The sequence below is a fragment of the Chlorocebus sabaeus genome, chromosome 7, assembly GCF_047675955.1.
Source record: "Chlorocebus sabaeus isolate Y175 chromosome 7, mChlSab1.0.hap1, whole genome shotgun sequence".
Lineage (NCBI taxonomy): Eukaryota > Metazoa > Chordata > Mammalia > Primates > Cercopithecidae > Chlorocebus > Chlorocebus sabaeus.
Window position 1 is genome coordinate 22,468,447 of NC_132910.1, and position 23,285 is coordinate 22,491,731.

General features: G+C 41.4%; 1 protein-coding gene and 1 pseudogene across 2 annotated transcripts in view; one reads left to right on the forward strand and one right to left on the reverse strand.

Moving 5' to 3' along the window:
- Positions 1–23,285, forward strand: part of SLC4A4 (solute carrier family 4 member 4) — a 390,757-nt gene that overhangs the window by 109,832 nt on the left and 257,640 nt on the right. The window lies entirely within an intron of this gene.
- Positions 7,244–9,057, reverse strand: LOC119622510 (probable UDP-sugar transporter protein SLC35A4; annotated as a pseudogene).

Below are 23,285 nucleotides of genomic sequence, written 5' to 3' on the forward strand. Positions count from 1 at the left end.
GAGCCACCACGCCCGGCCTCACTTTTGTTTTTAAGATTTCTACCTGCCAAGGCAAAGTATGAAACTTGACTACTTACTTGATTAATACAGACCACAACTTAAAAGCAAATCATTTGCTTAGGAGAAACAAAAGTATTACCAACATAAAATCCAGAATGAGACTGGGCATGGTGACTCAGCCTGTAATCCCAGCACTTTGAGAGGCCAAGCCAGGCGGATCACGTGAGGTTAGGAGTTTGAGACCAGCCTGGCAAACATGTGAAACCCAGTCTCTACTAAAAATACAAAAATTAGCCGGGTGTGGTGGTATGCACCTGTAGTCCCAGCCACTCGGGAGGCTGAGACATGAGAATTGCTTGAAGCTGGGAGGTGGAGGTTGCAGTGAGCCAAGATCACGCCACTGCACTCCAGCCTGGGCGACTCGGTCAAAAAAAAAAAAAAAAAAAAAAAAAAAAAAAATCCAGAAAGAAATAAAGAAGACTTTGTATAATGCAATTAATGACACCCTTAACAACATCTTGATTAGAGACTAGTCAAGTTTCCCAAATTCCACTGAGCTGGTTTCATGAGTTGGTAGACTGATGGTATCACATAAAAAGTCTTTCTGCAAGGTCAGTTCAGTGGTGGGGCTTCAGGTCCGGTTAGATAATTCTTTTAGAAGTTATGTTTGGGATAACTATTTTTCTTTCCCCCTCATGTGTTTTGAACTTTCAGGGCATACATTACAACTTATAATGTATCCCTGTCACTCTTAGTCTGAGCGCTCATATTGAAAGCACACACTGTGTGAGCTGTCGTCTCACTGTGAATCAGCAGGAAGGGCAAGCTTTCATAACATCAGTGAACGGTGAGGTAATTATTATGCAATTGGTTTTTGGAGTATATGATAAAGAAATTCTGAGAAAAAAGTGAAGGTTTTCAGTTCCCTAATGGATACAAAGGAGAACTTAATGTGACAAAAATGTCCGGGAAGAGTTTGTATGTTCCCCTAAAAAATGGAAGCATATTAGTAACTACCTTCAGTTCTTTCTGGAATGAGGGGAAAATTCCAAAAATAAACTAAATAAAAGAAGCAGTAAGATTTCTTTGAATTTAAGAGAGAAGCACATTCTCCCAGTTAAGAAAGGTGTCTTCTGTGAAGCTGCCTTGGGCTACAGTCAAACAGATTCCCACTGACAGGTGTGGAGCTTGTCTTTACTCTACAGAATGGCCTGTTCATTGTATTTCCCTTGGCATGTGTTTCAGGTTGTTGGAGACCTTGGTAAACTCATCACATTAGATCATGGGTTGATGTAAGTTCATGTTGGGATGTTTTAAAATGGGTTGGAACCTGGCTAGGGGAAGAATGTCTACAACTGGCCCTGAAGGAGATTAAACATGTTTGAAATGTTTTTTCAATGGCAGTGGAGTGGGTGGTAATATTTCTTTTGCTGTGAGCTAGCAAGCGTGCCTGTTAGGAGAGCATTCCCGAGCTCATGATGAATCAAAGACTGATTAACTGTATTTTAAGGATGGCATCTGGAAATTGCTTGTGAGAGAGATTTTGCCATTAATTACAGAAGACACATATGCCACTGGATTTAGGACTAAAGACAGGGATAACCCTTTACCAAACTGATTTCTGTTTTATTGTAGGTCCTCTTTTAATTTAAACTTTAGGACTTGCTGCTTCAAAAGTAGTTGGCTTTCTTCTGCTAGTGATATGTAAAGAATGAATGGTGTCCATAATTGTTATAAATATAATATACAGTTATATTTAATTTATAACATAAGTCACCAGTCAAAAAGACAGTTTAGTTTTTTCCTATGACGAAAATCCAATCTTACTCAGTAAAACAAATGATTTACAACTCATTGCTTTTCTGAGACTAGTATTTACTGTGCTATAATTTCAGGCGTTTAGGTTTGCTGAAGGCGTAAGGTATACTTTTTTAGATGTTAAATTTTTGTATATGGTTGATTGAGGGAAATCAATTTCAATGTTAGAAGTGGTAAACAGCTCATTTCTGTAGGGAGTGATAATTGGGAATGTAGATCATTGGAGATAGACTGAATTTAGGAACATCATGGTTATAGATGTGGATTTAAGAGTTATCTGCTTAGATTTCGAGACTTTTCCTGTGATACTCAAACACACAGGAACAGAACTGTTGGTGTATCTCTCTATACTTACAGCTGGTGAGGGATTGTCTCTTGAGCTGAGGGGACAGATTAGACCCTGAAGCTGCAAACCCTAGGTGTATATCTAGTAACCCTTGAACTGGTACTTTCGTTGTGGGATGTATACATCCTTTTAAATACCAACAGAAGAAATTTTCAGAGGTTTTACCTTGATGTTCCTAAAAGAGGAAGCAATTATAGAACCAAATTCCTTTTCATAATTCTTCAAAATTGATTGGAAAAGAAAACTGCCTTTTCTCTCCTGCCTTTTCATTTTGTGGAACCCTTAATTATGCCACTTATTTTAAATCAAATATGCTTATTTATTGCAGCATCTGCTCAGTCCTCCATTTCTCTCTCTCTTTCTCTCTTTCTTTTCTTTCTTTCTTCCTTCCTTCCTTCCTTCCTTCCTTCCTTCCTTCCTTCCTTCCTTCCTTCCTTCCTTCCTTCCTTCTTTCTTTTTCTTTTTCCCCCCTCCCCTCCCCTCCCCTCCCCTCTCCTCTCCTCTTCTTTTGAGATGGAGTCTCGCTCTGTCACCTAGGCTGGAGTTCAATGCTGTGATCTCAGACCACTGCAACCTCCGCCTTCTGGGCTCATGCGATTCTCCTGCCTCAGCCTTCAGAGTACCTGGGATTATAGGCACATACCACCATGCCCGGCTGATTTTTGTATTTTTAGCAGAGACAGGGGTTTCACCGTGTTGGCCAGGCTGGTCTTGAACTCCTGTCCTCGCATGATCCACCAGCCTTGGCCTCCCAAAGTTCTGGGATTACAATCGTGAGCCACCGTGCCTGTCCTCTGTCCTCCATTTCTAAGGCATTGTATCATTCAGTGGTTGTTTAACAACCTTAGACAAAATCTAAGGTGTAACAACCACTGAATGATAGAGTGGTCCAAGAATACAATGATACAGTGGTCCAAGAATTGAACCAACTCTTTTTAACCTGTTTTTTTTTTTTTTCATTTTCTTTCTTTTTATATGTGATACAAATAAAATATGACTGTGTTTTTATTTTCATAGTTTAAACAATATGGAAAATAAAAAGCTATATGATACAGGGCATAAATAATGGAGCAGAAAGTAAAAGTCTCTCTTCAATCATTTTCCCTGAGCCTACTGAAGAGTTATTCATCTACTCTCTTCTCTTTGGATTTACATGCATTTAAATGTATATGTAGAAATATACTAACTTGTGTTTTGCAATAGTTATAAGTTGGCTTGTCTCATGTATAATGATCAATAAGCTATTAACCTGAAAATTCACTTTGTACCTCTTAATGGCATGCAGCATTTCTATGTTAAAAGAAACATCTGGAAAAATGGCAAAACTCTACGTTCCTGAAATTTATTTTTATTCAGAGTTGGGTGTATTTTTTCTTTTGGGACCATTAGTACTTTTATACATGGTAGACTAAATTATAATATTTAAAAAATCAAAAGATATTTGGGGAGATGGAAATATGATTTGATGATTTCTGCTGATTATGTGTGCTGTCTCCTTAGTATTTTCTTAATTTAAAAAAGTGGTTAACTTATGTGTGTTTGGCATATTTTTGAGTTGATAATCTCAAATAATTATTCACTTATTACACATACACATTAAAAGTATTCTGTCCTTGTGGATCTGTCATTTCACAGACATACCATTTTGCCTTGTTGGCTAGGTGATAGAAAATAAAGGGCAGAACATAAGAAATTATCTTTCATTGGATATGAGTTTGTTCTTTCATCTGGATTTTAAAGTATTATTGGAAAAATTATCCTTTAATCTTCTATTAAAGATAAGGTAAGTTTTTACAATGTATTGATTGTTTGTAGGACTGAGAAATATTGGAAATATATCTTGGCTCAACTAGTTGGCCACCCTTGAGAGCCAGTAATACCAAGTGGCCAAACTTAGTTGTACCCAGTGGCAAGAGATGTTCTGAGGTTTCCCATGTATTGGGAGGAGGCCTAAGACAAAGAGGTCCTTGTAAAACTCAGCTAGAGACTTGGCTGTGGGACAGAGTCCTAGAAGAATCTGCATTAACTGTGCCCTGCCCAGAGGCATGCTGCTACAGCCTTTGTGCTGGGAACCACCAGCATCATGGAATGAGTTTGCTTCTCCAGGTAGACACTCTGAGCTTCTTTTGCCTACTGGCCGTGTTACTCCCCCTGAGCACTGGAGCTGCCGTGTAGCATCATCCATCTTCTCTGTGAAGTCATATTACACAGAGATGGTTAGAAACTGTCTGATCTTTGTTTTCATGTGTGTGGTTGTTGCTGTAGAAGATAATTACTTATCCTTACATCTGCCTTTCTGGCTTGATACACACACACACACACACACACACACACACACACACACACACTTTGGCAAAAGGAATTAATGTATTGGTGAATCTTTTTTTTTTTGAGATAGAATCTAGCTCTGTCGCCCAGGCTGGAGTGCAGTGGCGTGATATCGGCTCATTGCAACCTCTGCCTCCCAGGTTCAAGTGATTCTCCTGCCTCAGCCTCCTGAGTAGCTGGGAATACAGGGAAGTGCCACCACCCCTGGCTAATTTTTGTATTTTTAGTAGAGATAGGGTTTCACCACGTTGGCAGGGCTGATCTCGGACTCCTGACCATAAGTGATCCGCCTGCCTCAGCCTCCGAGAGTGCTGGGATTATAGGCTTGAGCCACCATGCCCAGCCAGCATTGGTGAATCTTTTTTTTTTTTTTTTTTTTTTTGAGACGGAGTCTCGCTCTGTTGCCCAGGCTGGAGTGCAGTGGCCAGATCTCAGCTCACTGCAAGCTCCGCCTCCTGGGTTTATGCCATTCTCCTGCCTCAGCCTCCCGAGTAGCTGGGACTACAGGCGCCCGCCACCTCGCCCGGCTAGTTTTTTGTATTTTTAGTAGAGACGGGGTTTCACCATGTTAGCCAGGATGGTCTTGATCTCCCGACCTCGTGATCCGCCCGTCTCGGCCTCCCAAAGTGCTGGGATTACAGGCTTGAGCCACCGCGCCCGGCCACATTGGTGAATCTTATGTATAATTTAGCATTGGTGAATCTTATGGATAATTTTGAAATTTATCAGTACATCCATTTCTTTTGGCAAAGTATAAAGAGCATAGGATTTGAATTTAGAAGACCTTGGTTCAAATTCTGCTTCTGCCACTTAATAGTACTGTGACCTATCTGAGGCTCTGTTTCCATTTTCATTCCCCGTCTTGGTTGAGGCTTGCGAGCTTCAAATGAGATAATGTATTTAAAAGCATTTTGTGAACCATGAACTGCCACACAAATGTTGATTATTGTTATTATTTTAAATTTAGTCTTGCTGATAGAATAAAACGTTAGTAATAAATGCCCCATGAGTTGTCTTAATTCCAGAGAAGACATGTGAACTAATATACAGGTCATCAAAAGGCATATTTATATAAGGGCTACTGCTAGGCAGTGTCAATCACGGGTGTGCTAATTTCATACTGGGATCTGCAAGCAGCCTTACTTGGAGAAAGGAGGAGGCACAGAACAGAGATAAATAAAGGCTTAGTTTCTGCACAGCCTTGTGAAAGACTGTTTTAAGGTTGATGGTGTTTTATAATTTATATTGATGCTTAAAGACTAACATTTATCAATTTTTAAAAGAATAGTTTTATGAGTCACCAAATATATAAATATGGTCAAATGTGTATTCCACACTTTTCAGAGAAATTATCTAGCTCTTCTGGCAACAGTGAGAGTCCTTTGCTTACACAGTCAACAACACAGGAAAGAGATTCAGTTTTCCTATGGCAAGTTTCACATCCTGGAAAATGTTTATCAGTTGGATGCTGGGGCCATCTCTAGGTTAGAAAGTATCAACAGGAAGTAGGTCAGGTTCAGATATGGGTAGGTTCTGTGCTTCCTAGTTTGGAGAAGGGTTTCTGATGATGAGATGGGACTTGGTTTTCATTCTTCTGGCCTCATAGATGAGTGGCCAGTTTCATTTCATTGCTTGGCTCTATCTTCAGTTTATGTGCTCACTCTTTCCATTGAAAACTCCTTTAACTCTTCAGCTGAAAATGTTCTGTAGGGTTCAACTTTAGAGAAATCTTAGCAACTTTTATTTATTAGTCTAGCTATTATGTTTATTTTCATAACATCTTTTCTGAAGGAGAATGTCTAACACCTCTAGGTGTTCATAATGTGAGCCTCATTTATATTTTCAGAGAAAAGTTTTATCTTGAGTTTGAATGAACTGTGGAATAAGCTGAGTTAAGAGACTCTCATTTTTGCTGTCCATGAGGCAGAAAAGTGGTGTGAAGGATGTATGACTTCAGCCAGCTGGCTACTGACCAGTCTTTCTATTGTTTATGCCATAGGAAACAGGGACTTTGGAGACAGGTGCTAAGGAAATGAATAGCACTTTTTTGTGTGTGTAGTTGTAGGAACCACTGTATACCCTAGAACTCTTTATTAAGAACTTACACTTATGTAATTGAAGACACATTGATTGAGCTACAGGTACCTGGTCAGGCATTGATTGAGAGACCTGTACCTGGTCTCAGGTTGCTCTGTATAGAGGTTCCCCGGGATGTTAGGAGCTAGGAGACTGCTTGGCCTGGACAGGACCCAGAATAAGAAGCATGGTACCTCCTACAAGACTTCGAGTAGGCTGTGGGCTTCAAGATGGCTTTTAGGATGATCAGAGAGGTCAAGAGTGTAGGTTTAAGCCAGGGCCCAGGGCCAACATTTCCTGAGATGAGTCAAACCCCAATCCTCTCTGGGTTTCCAGAACAAAGGCTAGGTGTGGGGAGCCAGCACTGTGAAGAGGGCAGGGGGCATGTCTGTAGGCATTGCTGGAACTGGGGGAGATTATCAGAGTGGCTGGGGTAATGGTTGTGTAATTTATGGCAGTTGGGCCTTCCTGCGTGACAGTGGGAAGTTGAATGCCCCTTATGGGAGAGTCATGCACCATGGTTGGGCTGGAACAGCCAGCCAGAGGGCGTGGGGGCAGTGGCTCTGCTGGGGTGACCAAAGTAGGCAAGGAAAGCCACTTGTTGCACACACCCCATTTTGATCAACTGCTTTCATGCAGGATGAGGCAGGGATAGGATCATTTCTCAGACCCAGGTATTGATGTTATCTTAATTCTTTAGTCTGGGAGAACTTGATGAGAGGGCAGGAGGATGATAAGAATTTCCTTAATCAAACCCATTTTTCATGTCTCCTAGGGCTACCCCTTCATCTGCCCATCTCCAGAGAATAATCTGACTGCTCTCACTCCTCCAGCTTTTCTCACAAGGCAGTTGTTACTGGACTGCTGAGGGAAGTGGAAAGGAGGCCTGGGAGGGGGCTCTGATGGTGGCACCCAATCTACAGGGTCTGGAGTCCGGGTGAAGGAGGTCAGGGACTAGCGGCTGCCATAGTATGGGCACACGGCCAGGCTGATGATGAGCAACGTGGCCAGGAAGAGGGTGGCTGTGAGCTGCAGCCGCAGCAGGACTGCTGAGATCATGGCATGGACCACCAGCGAGTAGAACACAGCCAAGAGGCATGTGATACTGCTGCCGTGCTTCATGACAGTGGACATGAGCAGTCCATTTAGCCCTAGCTCAGCACCACAAGTTCTGCTCATGCTGACAAGCCTTCCAGGAGGCCTGGGCCGGGGCCACCAGCGGATGCAGATCTAGATTCAGGAGCACACCAAAGACATTTAGAATGTCTAGAGGCAGACATTCTAAAGTGCCAGGGGCAGCTGCCGTCTCTTCATGAGCAGCTCTCTATGCAGTGACGACAGACCTGAAATGAGGCAGTCCAGGATGAGGAGCAGCAGGCCCAGTGGATTGATATGTAGGGGCATGGGGCTGGCAGCAGCTTCTGGAGGGGGCCCAGGAAGGATGTTCTCAAGGTCTTATGGGCCGTCTGGTGGATAGCAGGCCTCTGCAGCCATTAGCAGCAGTAATGCTAACCCCTGAGGTGCAGAGAAGCAGTGCTGGAGGCAGAGACAGTGGAACAGGGCCCGCTTCCAATCTTGAGATTGCTCAGCACCTGATAGGTGCCGGGGTCCATGGCTGAAGATAGATCACCAGGTTGTTGTTTGTGCCACAGATCACGGCTGATAGTGTGAAGAGAGCAGCTTAGTGCCAGAGTGGGGGCCCCTTACAGCCATGCTTGCCAGCTCCCTATAAGGGAGAAAGTGCTTAACAGTAGTTTGGTCAACTCAGCTCCACAATTGAGGAGGGCTGGAATTCTGGGCACCTGGCTGTCCACGTGGCACAGTGCCAGCATGGGGGATGGGCACCATACGTGGCAGTGGATAGGAGTAGCATCAATGTCCACTACACTCATACCCACCCCAGACCTTGGGTGGCCTGTGTAGTTAGCAAGGGGAGTGGGATTGCAACACATTTAGGGGAAATCAAGTTATGGAGCCAGCTCCCAGTAGGAGCCATGGAGCATTGCCAGAGAGGATACTGAAGATCAGAGTCATTTGCCAGGGCTTGAAGAGTAAGGGACTGGTGGCCCTTGAAGCCACAGTCTTGGGGCCAGTCTGACGGAGTTAGGGGAGGGAAGAAGGAATCCAGGGTGCAGGCTGACAAGCCACTGTGCACACTCTGCAGGAAGGGAGGCAAGGATAAAGGCAGCATGAAAGTTGGAGAAACAAATGGATGACAGCCAGGGAAGCCAGATAGGGTCTCTACCTGCAGGCCCCAGCTCCTTATTCTGCCTCTCTCATTGCATCTAGAGCTATTCGGGCCCTTGCATAGTGAGTGCAAATAGTCAGTCTTTCAGTGTCATCTCCATGTTGGGCACAGCATAGCCTGAGCTGCATAGATTGTCAGCGCAGGTGCCCCTTGCAAAGCCCAATACTACTGTTGCCTTCAGTTTGACCACCATAGCCAGCCAGGAATTCCTTGAGGAATGGGGAGGACAACAGCGAGCCATCCCGGCCTGCTCTGCTGTTGACTTTGTCTTCCATGTGCCACTGCAGGCGCTCCAGCTGGTTCTTGAGAAATGCCAGGTCCTTAAGCTTAGGCAGAGAATCCTTGTCATCTGTTACCTTCCCCGCCAAACTTCTGAAGAGCACTTTCTATAAGTCAAAAGTAAGACAGTCTTAGTTTTGTTCTGTATATTTGATGTTTGGTGCATTGCAAAAGATGGCATAGCTTAGTAGGATGTTATTTTATTTCAGTTGCAAAGTAGGAAGGGCATTGATAATTGTAGAAATGGGGAGGAGGTACATATATGAATCTGAGGCTATATGTTTAGTCTTCTGAGCTTTGGAAATAAAGATGATTTTTTTTTTTCAGTTTTAGCAAAGGAAGTATTGTAAAATTTCAGAAACAATCAGGCTATTGATAAAGTATGCTTAAGTGGTAGAAAGAGCAATGCACTGAGAATAATGATTTTTAAAAAATCTTGATTCTGCTAGTAACTTGCTGAGCCTGGACAAGTCCCTTAATGTCTCTGAACCTCTGTCTTCTTTCTTATAAAATCATATTTCTGTATAACCTAAAAGGTCCCTTCCAGACCTAAAATTCTGTGACTCTGATTTTTCTCTATGGTCACAATGATTCTTTGCTTACTTCCACAGAGTATGAAGGTAACGGATATCCCTTATCAATGAAAATTACCTTTGAAAGTATAAGGCAGCAAACTGTGTCGCAAAGGGGATGTATGGAAATGGACTGTAAATCTTGAAGCTAATGGGGTTGCCTATGGCTCATTCTCTTTGGTGTGCACTGCCTGCAGTGTTGACTCCTGGTGTGCTGTGATTCTGGAAGAGAGGCACTCGATCTTGAATGTGTAGTTTTTGACAGCCTGTTTCTAGATGGGACACGCATCTAGACACACATCATTTCAACGGTGACCTTCAAGGGCAATGATGCCCCAGCCTTCAATGTGTAACTCTTAGGTAACACATTTAAAATTGGAATTTGGCAACCATATAGGAAAAGAGGATAATGTCATGTTAGGCCAAAATAGGGTATTTTGGGGATGGAAAACATCAAAGTTTATACTCTACCCAAGTATAGATTTTGGTAAATGGATTTTAGATAGATTGTTTTTCAAGCTCCTTTATGTTTCCTTAGACTTTTTCACTTTTTGTAGTAATCACTTTTTTTCTGATGTTTACAATGTTCTATTATAAATGGAGCTTACCATCTGCCATTAAGGAAAGTATAAAAATCAGGCGGTGCTAGTCTTTTTCTCTCCGTAAAGTAATTTCCATCAGACATCATTTTCCTCTGCTTTAATCTCTTCTGCGAATGTGGTAGTGATCTTAAGTCATACAGCTTGTAAGGTGAGGCACATTACAGATACAAATCTGAGGATTTAGCTGGGCAAGGGAGGGAGAGATAAATGGTAAAAAGGGAGGTGGAGACGTTTATTGATAACTCATGTAATGCTTCCTTGTGAGTAAAGAAAAGCAGATTGGTCATCTATAATAAAATGTAGCCCAAATGGCATTTGTACAGTTGTAAGGTTTATTTCACAGCAAATCAGTATGCCTATTAGCATTTCACACATATCCCTGTCTCTCTGTCAAGAATGTTTGCAGATTCTTTGTTGTTCATGCTCAAAGGCACTTTTTATCTTCTGGTGTCTTGCTAATGGACCTCCTCTTGAAAAACAACTCTTCCAGTCTACACAGATGAATCTCTTCATGACTACTCTGTTTCAGTTTTTGATTAGCTCCTCAGGAATCACAGTTTCTGTTAGGATTAGCAGAAAGAATAAGATGGGAGGCCGTAATTTTACATTGTAATTCAGGATCAAAATCATAGACTTTGAAGTATTCCTGCTCCTTCTAAACAGAATTGCAGCTATAGCATCCTGATAGGTGTTTTTCAAATCTCTTTTTCTTCCCTTCCTCTTCTTCTTCTACTTCCCTTTCTTCTCCTCCCTCCCTTTTTTCCTTTTTCCCCTCGCTGCCTCCTTCTGTCCTGCCTTTCTTCTCTGTATTTTAAGTACTTCCAATAAAGACACGGACACTTGTCTGCATCTTGAAAACCCCAGATTCAGTTTCATCAACATCTATTGAATGCCTGTTATATTCTTGATTCTGTGCTAGGCCTATTCTTATGCATTGTCTTATTTAATCCCCATAATAATTACTTGAAAAAGCTATTTCATTCCCATTCCATCAATGAAGAAACTTGGGCCTGATTCACAGAGCTAGTATGTGGCAGAGGCTGAATGTGAAATTAGATCTTCTGAATTCTTCCTTTACTGGGTAGAAACTCTGCCTCATATGGTAAGTTGTATTAGGGTTCTCCAGAGAAGCAGAACCAAGAGGATATATGGAGATATACGTGTGTATATATATTTATCATAGGAATTGGCTGTTGTAATTATGGAGGCCAAGAAGTCCCACCATCTGCTGTCTGCAAGCTTGAGACCAGGGAAAGCCAGTGGTGTAATTCATTCTGAATCTAAAAGCCTGTGAATTGGTGGGCCAATGTCCTGGTCTGAGTCTGAAAGCCCAAGAACCAGGAGCACTGATGTCTCAGAACAGGAGAAGATGCATGCTCCAGCTTAAACACAAAGGTGAATTCACCTTTCCTCCATCTTTTTGTTTGATTTTGTCCCTCAACAAATTGGATGATGTCCAAGCTCATTGGTTGGGCAACCTTCTTTACACAGTCTACTGATTCAAATGCTGATCTCTTTCAGAAGAGGCAAACCTAGAATAATGTTTTACCAGCTATCTGGGCATTCCTTAGCCCAGTCAAGTTGACATATAAAATTAATCATCACAGAATTGCTATTGTAAAAGGAACTATACCTTAGTGTGGAAGCGAGACAGCTATGATTAAGTGAGAACACGTGACCAGATTCTGGGTCCAGATTCTAAATGACTGATTCAGCCTTGGGCAAGGTTTTGACCTTGTATTTTAGACTCTTTACTGATTAAAAAGAGATAGGAAAAGTTGTCTTAGAAGAGTCTTAACCTATAGCTGTCTGTATTTACTGCAGAACCTTACTTTGATAAAATTTTAATTTTGTGGACAACTTGGAACTCTTTAGTTGGGAAATAAATTCCAGCATAGTTGTTTTTATAGCACTGCAATTGATAGAAGTTCTATGATCTAAATCAATTGTTAACAAATGTGCTCAATTACTGGGCAGAATCTTATTTGATGGGATTATCAATACATATTTGTTGAATACCTACTGTGTGACTGACACTTTACATTCATGAGCTCATTTAACCCTTATATCATTTCTGTGAGTTCTCAATTACTTGCCTCAAAGATGATAAAAATGAGGCTCAGAAGAGTTAAATAATTTTTCCAAGGTCACATAACTAGTAGGTGGTGAAGTTGGGACATGGATCTTTGAATGCACAAAAATAGCACCATTATTACTAGTGTGGGATTTTGAGTTAGATTTAAGTTCCAGTTCTGTCTCTTACTAGCAGTGTAACCTTTGGCAAGTGACTTGATCTAACTAAACCTTCATTTTTAGATTGAGCTACTTAAGAGGTCTGTTCCATTCTAAAGATTCAATTGCAAATATCCCTTTAGCATGGCCTGACACAGTAAGTGAGGTATGCAATGGCACCTGCTTATAAGGGTTTAGCATGTTAAATGAGAGATGAAGCGTAAAGATGAAATGTGAGCATTTTTTTCATAATGTATGCTAAAATGTTAAATCATGCAGTTTTAGCAAAAGATACTAGTGTGGTGCATGTGTTATATTAGACAGAACTTTGGAGTAGAGCTGGGATATGCAAAACCTTTCCCCATCTTTACCACTAGCACACTGTGAATCTCAGAGCATGTTATTTCACTTCCATGTCCTCTGTGTTTCATCCATTCGTGCATTTATAAAACATCTACAGAGAGACAGCAGTGTGTCCAAGCACACTGTACGAGGAATCTAGGTACTGGAAAAGGAGCTAACACGTGGCATCTGTTCCCATCATGGGCCAAAGAACAGCGTAATGGGAGGAGACACAGACATATGAAGACTTTGTAATGCAGTGTGAAAAGTGGTATTGTAGTGTTCAGAGCCCGGGGAGGCTTTATGGAAGAGATGACAATTGAAGAAACAATGAAGATGAGAAGGGACTCTGCATTATTCATCTTTATAGTAATATTTCCTAAAGCATTGAGTGCCATGCCCAACACATAGTAGGCACTCAGTAGTGAATTGGATACTGATTTGCAAGGCGGACTTGTTTTCAACATCCATTCCTTCCTGTGTTTCTTGTTAAAGCTCCTCTACCTCTTGAGGGAGCTCCACAGGGACTCAGTTCAAGTCCCTAATTCTCTTAGTGACAGTACACCAGGGTGGTTAAGAGCATAGGCTCCGAAGTCAGACTTCCTGGTTTCAGTTTCTGTCTGCTATTTGTTAGCTGTCTGACCTTGAGCAGTTACTAAGCTTTCTGTGCCTCTGTTTCCTTATCTATAAAATGGGATAATAGGCTGGGTACAGTGGCTCACACCTATAATCCCAGCACTTTGGGAGGCCGAGGCAGGCGGATCATGAGGTCAAGAGATTGAGACCGTCCTGGCCAACATGGTGAAACCCTGTCTCTACTAAAAATACAAAAATTAGCCGGGCGTGGTGGCGCTCGCGCCTGTAGTCCCAGCTACTCGGGAGGCTGAAGCAGGAGAATTGCTTGAACCTAGGAAGCGGGGGTTGCAGTGAGCTGAGATCGCGCCCCTAAACTCAGTTTGGCAACAGAGCAAGACTCTGTCTCAAAAAAAAAAAAAAAAAAAAAAAAGATAATAATACCTAGCATTATTAAATGGAAAAAATTAAATGCAAAGAACTTTGAATGGGGACTAAGCACTAAGAATAGTAATTGCATAATGAATGTTAGCAATTTTTATTTTTCATTTTGATACATTTTGCACTGAGTTCATTTATTAGAGTTCCACTTCACAAATACTCAGTTACCTGCAAAAATAGAATTTTTCTGATTGACAGTGGTCAAAAAGAAAAGGTGACTTATTTTAGGAAGGATGTTGCTTTTTCTTTGCCTGCTCTTGCTTTAAAGCATGGATCATAAGGTCCTAGTTAATGCCACAAGGAGCTCACATGTATTTTGCTAATTATAAGTCATGCTTCTCAGTGGCCCTTTTAACTGTTAAAATGACCTCTGGTTTCTGATTTTTCTTTACTCTTTATTAATAGTTAACAAACTGTTTAATGCGTGGTAGGAAAGCCAAGTAAGCCTGAAGCATTTAGAAAATGGCATGTGAATTAGTTGTAAACTGTTTCAGTAAACATTAAATGGGTGGCAATTACTTAAAGTGATTGCCTAAGTTTCATTAAAGTATTTAAAAGAAAAATATGTGCTTAATGCTGCTTTAATTATAAGGAACTTATTAGAGTAGCTTCCATCTAGGGTTTACCAAGTTAGCCTAATTCATAACCTCACCTAGGGCATTTTATACACATGCATTTTATACACATTTCTGATTTCACCCCTCACCCCCTGCCTCACTGAGACTCAAACCTGGTAATCTGTGTTTTTAATTATTTCAGGTGAATCTGCCAATGAGACCTAGTTGGAAAACACTGCTCAGGTGTTGTCTGTTTAAAAGCTTGCTTTCGATTTTGCATTCAGCAATTGGAAAAAGCTCTTAAAGATTCTTCAGTATAACTGGTTACCAAGGGTTAATCATGGTGAATATAGAATGAGACTAGCTGAGGAAATGGAAGTCTGTGATTTTTGATTGCCTTGTTAAATTGTCAACAGCAGCAGCACCACCATCATTGATTGGGTTATGGCAGGAAATGCTATAGTTATATTTGCTACAAATTAGTTTAGATAGAGAGTATGGGTGAAAATAAGGTAATCTTATCAGATGTTGTCTGATAAATGGAAGCAGTACATTTATCAGCAGAGTTGCAAAAGAAATGTTGAGTACACCTTTGAAACAAGGTTGCCTGCCGTGGATTATAGCAAACATAAGTATTCTTAGGGTGTGTGGAATCAATAAAAACCAAAGGTGTCAAGATGAAAAGAGCAGTCAGCTTGTATAGGTGCCCACAACTACTAATCATAACTTGATAGGTGTGGAAAGAACTGCTGAATACCCTCCCTCCTGCACTGCCCCAACTATGGCACTGCCCTAGATAGCCTTCTAAAACACACACCTGATTGTACCACTCCCTGGCAACCCTGAATACTTTTCTATTCATATGCTGGGATAAAGTCTAAATGCCTTATCAAAGTATATAGGGCCATTCACGATTTATCTACTATATACTTTTATAGTCTTCTTTCTCTTCTCTTGCCACATTTTCATGCTATATGCTCAAGCCAATTGAAGTCTATACATGTAGTCTTCCAAAGTACTTTGAGAAAAAAAAATCATATACCACATTATTCTGTGATAGACCCTAACACAGTGCCTAGTAGGGGCTCAATATACATAGTAGTTGTTTAATAAATGTTTATTGACAAATGAATAAATCAAAACACAATTACTGTAATGATCTCGTTACATGTGGACGTTTCCCTTTTGGGATGTAAGCCCATCCAGAGCACTATAGTGTGCACAGTTACTGGCACATAATAGATAGTCATTAAGCATTTATGAGGATCTGGCAAAATGGCCAAATAGGAACAGCTTTGGTCTGCAGCTCCCTGAGACCAATGCAGAAGGCGGGTGATTGCTGCATTTCCAACTGAGGTACCCGGTGTATCTCACTGGGACTGGTTAGACAGTGGATACAGCCTATGGAGGGTGAGCAGAAGCAGAGGGGTGTGTCGCCTCACCCGGAAAGTGCAAGGGGTTGGGGGACTCCCTCCTCTAGCCAAGGAAAGCCATGAGGGGCTGTGCTATCTGGCCCAGATACTACACTTCTCCCATGGTTTTTGCCATCCGCAGACCAGGAGATTCCCTCGTGTGCCTACACTACCAGGGCTCTGTGTTTCAAGCACAAAACTGGGCGGCTGTTTGGGCAGATGCCAGGCCAACTGCAGGAGTTTTTTTGTTTCATACCCCACTGGTGCCTGGAACCCCAGTGGTGCCTGGAACCCCAGTGAGAGAAAACCGTTCTCTCCCCTGGAAAGGGGGCTGAAGCCAGGGAGCCAAGTGATCTCGCGCAGTGGATCCTACTTCCATGGAGCCCAGCAAGCTATGAACCACTGGCTTGAAATTCTTGCTGCCAGCACAGCAGTCTGCAGTCGACCTGGGACACTCAAGTTTGGTGGAGGGAGGGGCATCCACCATTACTGAGGCTTGAGTAGGTGGCTTTCACCTGACCATGCTAAGGACTGGAAGTAACTCAACAGAGCACGGCAAAGTGGCTGTGGCCAGACTGCCTTTCTAGATTCCTCTTCACTGGGCAGGGCATCTCTGAAAGAAAGGCAAGAAGAGCCCCAGTCAGGGGCTTATAAATAAAACTCCCGTCTCCCTGGGACAGAGCACCTGGGAGAAGGGGTGGCTGTGGGTGCAGCTTCAGTGGGCCTAAACATTCCTACCTGCTGGCTCTGAAGAGAGCAGCGGATCCTGACAAGGAGGGTTCTCCCAGCACAGTGCTCGAGCTCTGCTAAGGGACAGACTGCCTCCTCACATGGGTCTCTGACCCCCATGCCTCCTGACTGGGAGAGACCTCCCAGTAGGGGTTGACAGACACCTCATACAGCAGGAAGGAGCAGGCAGGAATCTACGCTGTTCTGCAGACTCCACTGGTAATATCCAGGCAAATAGGGTCTGGAATGGACCTCCAGCAAACTCCAGCAGACCTACAGGAGAGGGGCCAGACTGTTGGAATAAAAACAAACAGAAAGCAATAACATCAACATCAACAAAAAGGACCCCCACACACAGAAACCCCATCCAAATGTCGTCAGTCTCAAAGATCAAAGGTAGATAAATCCATGAAGATGAGGAAAAATCAGCACACAAACGCTGAAAATTCCAAAAACCAGAATGCCTCTTCTCCTTCAAATGATCACAACTCCTTTCCAGCAAGGGCACAAAACGGGACAGAGAATGAGTTTGACGAATTGACAGAGAAGTAGGCTTCAGAAAGTGGGTGATGACAAATCCCTCTGAGCTAAAGCAGCGTGTTCTAACCCAATGCAAGGAAGCTAAGAACCTTGACAAAAGGTTACAGGAACTGCTAACTAGAATATCCAGTTTAGAAAAGAGCATAAATGACATGATGGAGCTGAAAAACAGCATGAGAACTTCGTGAAGCATATACAAGTATCAATAGCCAAATGGATCAAGCAGAAGAAAGGATATCAGAGATTGAAGATGAACTTAATGAAATAAAGCATGAAGACAAGATTAGATAAAAAAGAATGAAAAGGATTGAACAAAGCCTCCAAAAAATATGGTACTCTGTGAAAAGATCAAACTTACGATTGATGGGGTCCCTGAAAGTGATGGGGAGAATGGAACCAAGTTGGAAAATATACTTAAGGAAATTATCCAGGAGAACTTCCCCAACCTAGCAAGACACACCCACATTCAAATTCAGGAAATACAGAGAACACCACTAAGATACTCCTCGAGAAGGGCAACCCCAAGACACATAATCGTCAGATTCTCCAAGCTTGAAATGAAGGAAAAAAGAATGTTAAGGGCAGCCAGAGAGAAAGGTCAGGTTACCTACAAAAGGAAGCCTATCAGACTAACAGCAGATCTCTCTGCAGAAATCCTACAAGCCAGAAGAGAGCCCAATATTCAATATTTTTAAAGAAAAGCATTTTTGACCCAGAATTTCATATCCAGCCAAACTAAGTTTCATAAGGGAAGGAGAAATAAAATCCTTTGCAGAAATGCTGAGGGATTTTGTCACCACCAGGCCTGCCTTACAGGAGCTCCTGAAGAAAGCACTAAATATGGATAGGAAAAATCGGTACTAGCCACTGCAAAAACACACCAAAATATAGAGACCAGGGTCACTATGAAGAAACTGCATTAACTAATATGCAAAATCACCAGCTATCATCATGATGACAAGATCAAATTCACACATGACAATATTAACCTTAAATATAAATGGGCTAAGTGCCCCAGTTAAAAGGCACAGACTGCCATATTGGATAAAGAGTCAAGACCCACTGGTGTGCTGTATTCAGGAGACCCATCTCATGTTCAAAGCCACACATAGGCTCAAAATAAAGGGATGAAGGAATATTTACCAAGCAAATGGAAAGCAAAAAGAAAACAAACAAACAAAATGCAGGGGTTGCAATCCTAGTCTCTGATAAAACAGACTTTAAGCCAACAAAGATCAAAAAAGATAAAGATGGGCATTACATAATGGTGAAGGTATCAATGCAACAAGAAGAGCTAACTATCCTAAATATATATGCACCCAATATAGGAGCACCCAGATTTATAAAAACAAGTTCTTAGAGAACTAAAAAGAGACTTAGACTCCTGCACAATAATAGTGGGAGACTTTAACACCCCACTGTCAATATTAGATCAATGAGACAGAAAATTGACAAGGATATTCATGACTTGAACTCAGCTCTGGACCAAGCAGACGTAATAGATATCTACAAAACTCTCCACCCCAATCAACAGAATATACGTTCTTCTGCACACCACATAGCACTTACTCTAAAATTGATCACATAATTGGAAGTAAAATACTCCTCAGCAAATGCAAAACAGTGGAAATCATAACAAATAGTCTCTTAGACCACAGTGCAATCAAATTAGAACTCAGGATTAAGAAACTCACTCAAAACTACACAAGTACATGGAAACTGAACAACCTGCTCCTGAATGAATACTTGAGTAAATAACAAAATTAAGGCAGAAGTAAATAAGTTCTTTGAAACCAATGAGAACAAAGACAAAACGTACCAGAATCTCTGGGACACAGCTAACACAGTGTTTAGAGGGAAATTTATAGCACTAAATGCCCAAAGGAGAAAGCAGGAAAGATCTAAAGTCGATACCCTAACATCACAATTAAAAGAATTAGAGAAGCAAGAGCAAACAAATTTAAAAGCTAGCAGAAGAAAAGAAATAACTAAGATCAGAGCAGAACTGAAGGAGACAGAGACACGAAAAACCCTTCAAAAGATCAATGAATGCAGGAACTGGTTTTTTGAAAAGATTAACACAATACATAGACTGCTAGCCAGACTAATAAAGAAGAAAAGAGCCTGCCTTCCAAGACTGTGGAGGAAATTCCACAAGACAGTAATTATTACAATAAAGATGTTGAAAAGCAAACTTTCAACAAGTTGAGTTGAAAAAATCTAAATGGCTTTTATTAATGATTCGTGAATTGGGCACCATCCCATCTGTAAAATAGAAGGAATTCCAGTGAGCAGAGCAGAGAGGGTTGGTTTTATAGGCAGAAAAGTGGCAAAGAAGCAAAAAATAGAGAACAAAAAGTAGATTGTTCATTTTTTTTTACTTATTTTTATTTATTTATTTATTTTTAGTGATGGAGTCTCGCTGTGTTGCCCAGGCTGGAGTGCAGTGGTGGGATGGCGGCTCGCTGCGGCCTCATCCTCCTGGGCTCAAGCGATCCTCCCACCTCAGTCTCGTAAGTAGTTGGGACTGCTGGGATGCATTACTGCACTCGGCTAGTTTTTTAGTTTTTGTAGAGACAGGGTCTCCTTATGTTGCCGGGGCTGGTCTGGAACTCCTGGGGTCAGTCTTCCCACCTTGGCCTCCCAAGGTGCTGGGATTACAGGTGTGAGACACCACACCCAGCAAATTATTCATTTCAAAGTTACTTTCCTTATAGGGTTAGAATAGAGGGGACTTCATTATCATACTGGCTCAGATAAACTGGGCCCCTTCTGATTGGCCACTGTGAATACCTTATTTTTTGGAAAGTTGGCTCATTTTAAAGTTCAGTTTGATTAAAGGGCACCTAGAACTAGTGACTCTATTCTGGTTTGGTTTGCTCTGTTGAGCCTATTCCAGGAGCTCAGTCGAAAACAATGGCCTCCCACAATTTTTATTTAAGAAGATAATAACAATTGTTAATGCTTACTGGAGGCGATTTCATTTAATTCTCACAGTAGTCTTGAATGACATAGTTTCCATAATTAACCCCAATTTGTACATGGAGAACCTGAGACACCAAGATGTATGTCAATGCACTTTGAAAACTCAAGCCCGAATTAGCCAGGCATAGTGGCAGGCGCCTGTTATCCCAGCTACTTGGGAGGCTGAGACAGGAGAATAACCTCAACTGGGGAGGTGGAGGTCTCATTGACCCAAGATCGTGCCACTGCACTCCAGACTGGGCGACAGAGAAAGATTCCATCTCAAAAAAAAAAAAAAGAAAGAAAAACAAAACTCAAGCCTGGTGGCCAGGTGCAGTGGCTTGTGCCTGTGGTCCCAGCACTTTGGGAAGCTGAGGTTGGTGGATCACCTGAGGTCAGGAGTTCGAGACCAGCCTGACCCATCTCTACTAAAACTACAAGGATTGGCCAGGCCTAGTGGCGTGTGCCTGTGGTCTCAGCTACTTGGGAGACTGAGACAGGAAAATTGCTTGAGCTTGGAGGGCAGAGGTTGCAGTGAGCTGGGATCCCACCACTGCACTCCAGCCTGGGTGAAAGAGTGAGACTCTGTCTAAAAAAAAAAAAAAAAAGAGAGAGAACTCAAGCCCTATGCAAGTATGGAGATTGATTGGGATGAGGCTCTTGAGGGATAGAAATACAAATGTGACTTTAGGGAAGTCACATCCCCAAACTGGGGTTAATTTTCTTATCTGTAAAATGAAGAAGTTGAACTCTTTGAAGGTACATTTGAAACTTCGAGTCTAAATAGAAAAGTTGAATGTGGTTCATTGTCCATACACTATAAATAAATAATTTCATGAAAAAAAAAAAAAGAGAAGAGAAGAATCAAATAGACACAATCAAAATTGGTAAAGGGGATATCACCACTTATCCCACAGAAATACAACTACCATCAGAGAATGCTATAAACACCTCCAGCAAATAAACTAGAAAATCTAGAAGAAATGGATAAATTCCTGGATGCATACACTCTCCTAAGATTAAATCAGGAAGAAGTTGAATCCCTGAATAGAGCAATAACAAGTTCTGAAATTGAGGCAGTAATTAATAGCCTGCAAACCAAAAAAAGCCCAGGATCTGACGGATTCACAGCCGAATTCTACCAGAGGTACTAGGAGGAGCTGGTACCATTCCTTCTGAAATTAGTCCAAACAGTAGAAAAAGAGGGACTCCTCCCTAACTTATTTTATGAGGCCATCGTCATCCTGATTCAAAAACCTGGCAGAGACACAGTAAGAAAAGAAAATTTCAGGCCAATATCCCTGATGAACATTGAGGTGAAAATCCTCAGTAAAATACTGGCAAACCGAATCAAGCAGCACATCAAAAAGCTCATCCACCATGACCAAGTTGGCTTCATCCCTGGGATGCAAGGCTGGTTCAACATATGCAAATCAATGAATGTAATCCATCACATAAACAGAACCAATGACAAAAACCACATGATTATCTCAATAGATGCAGAAAAGGCCTTCGATAATATTCAACACCCCTTCATAGTGAAAACTTTCAATAAAGTAGGTATCGATGGGACATACTTCAAAATCATAAGAGCTATTTATGATAAACCCATAGCCATTATCATACTGAATGGGCAAAAGCTGGAAGCATTCCCTTTGAAAACTGGCTTAAGACAAGGATGCCCTCTCTCACCACTCCTGCTCAACAGAGTATTAGAATTTCTGGCCAGCGCAATCAGGCAAGAGAAAGAAATAAAGCATATTCAAATAGGAAAAGAGGAAGTCAAATTGTCTCTATTTGCAGATGACATGATTGTATATTTAGAAAACCACATTGTCTCAGCCCAGAAACTCCTTAAGCTGATAAGGAACTTCAGCAAAGTCTCAGGATACAAAATCGATGTGTAAAAATCACAAACATTCCCATACACCAAAAATAGACAAACAGAGCCAAATCACGAGTGAACTTTCATTCACAATTGCTACAAAGAGAATAAAATACCTAGGAATACAACTTACAAGGGACATGAAGGACCTCTTCAAGGAGAACTACAAACCACTGCTCAAGGAAATGAGAGAGGACACAAACAAATGGAAAAACATTCCATGTTGATGGATGGGAAGAATCAATGTCGTGAAAATGGCCATATGGCCCAAAGTAATTTATAGATTCGATGCTATCCCCATCAAACCACCATTGACTATCTTTACGGAGTTAGAAAAAACTACTTTAGATTCCATATGGAACCAAAAAATCCTGTGTAGCCAAGAAAATCCCAAGCAAAAAGAACAAAGCTGGAGGCATCATGCTACCTGACTTCAAACTATACTACAAATTTACAGTAACCAAAACAGCATCTTACTGATACCAAAACAGATATATAGACCAATGGAACAGAACAGAGACCTCAGAAATAACACCACACATCTACAACCATCTGATCTTTGACAGACCTGACAAAAACAAGCAATGGGGAAAGAATTCCCTATTTAATAAATGGTGCTGGGAAAACTGGCTAGCCATATGCAGAGAACAGAAACTGCACCCCTTCCTTACACCTTATACAAAAATTAACTCAGATGGATTAAAGAATTAAATGTAAAACCTAAAACCATAAAAAACCCAGAAGAAAACCTAGGAAATACCACTCAGGACATAGGCATGGGCAAAGACTTCATGACTAAAACACTAAAAGCAATTGCAACAGAAGCCAAAATTGATAAATGGGATCTAACTAAACTAAAGAGCGTCTGCACAGCAAAATAAATTATCACCAGAATGAACAGGCATCCTACATAATGGGAGAGAATTTTTGCCATCTATCCATCTGACAAAGGTCTAATTTCCAGAATCTACAAAGAACTTAAACAAATTTGCAAGAAAAAAAACAAAAAATCCATCAAAAAGTGGGCAACAGATATGAACAGACACTTCTAAAAGAAGACATTTATGTGGCCAACAAACCTACAAAAAAAAAAAGCTCATCATCACTGGTCATTGGAGAAATGCAAATCAAAACCACAATGAGATACCATCTCAAGCCAGTTAGAATGGTGATCATTAAAAAGTCAGGAAACAACAGATGCTGGAGAGGATGTGGAGGAAAAGAAACACTTTTACACTGTTGGTGGGAGTATAAATTAGTTCAACCATTGTGGAAGACAGTGTGGAGATTCCTCAAGGATCTAAAACCAGAAATACCATTTGATCCAGCAATCCCATTACT